The sequence below is a fragment of the Penaeus monodon genome, chromosome 25, assembly GCF_015228065.2.
Source record: "Penaeus monodon isolate SGIC_2016 chromosome 25, NSTDA_Pmon_1, whole genome shotgun sequence".
Taxonomy (NCBI): Eukaryota; Metazoa; Arthropoda; class Malacostraca; order Decapoda; family Penaeidae; genus Penaeus; species Penaeus monodon.
The window spans coordinates 33,250,837-33,251,108 of record NC_051410.1 but is presented as its reverse complement, the minus strand read 5'-3'; the positions used below and the strand labels follow the sequence as shown (position 1 = coordinate 33,251,108).

The 272-nt window shown below is 32.7% G+C and overlaps 1 protein-coding gene across 1 annotated transcript in view; it reads right to left on the bottom strand.

The window, feature by feature from the left end:
• Positions 1-272, bottom strand: part of LOC119589154 (phosphatidylinositol 4-phosphate 5-kinase type-1 beta-like) — a gene marked incomplete in the record, with an annotated part of 149,444 nt that overhangs the window by 8,869 nt on the left and 140,303 nt on the right.

Sequence of the window (272 nt, the reverse complement as noted above, 5' to 3'; positions counted from 1 at the left end):
CTTAATGCCTAATAAATAGATCACACTTCAGAGATAATTCTTGTAAGCATTTACAATTTAAAGCAAGACTAACTGGTATTACCTGTAATGTTCCTTTGCATGATCTACTATTGTATGTGTAACATACGGAATCCCATCTTGCGTAATCACTGTCTCATCTTTTCACAATTACAAGACACAACATTCTACTGCTATAATGATATACAAATAAGCATATGGAAACATTTATCTTAAAGGCTGTAATGGAAGGGAGACTTGCAAATCTCATATTG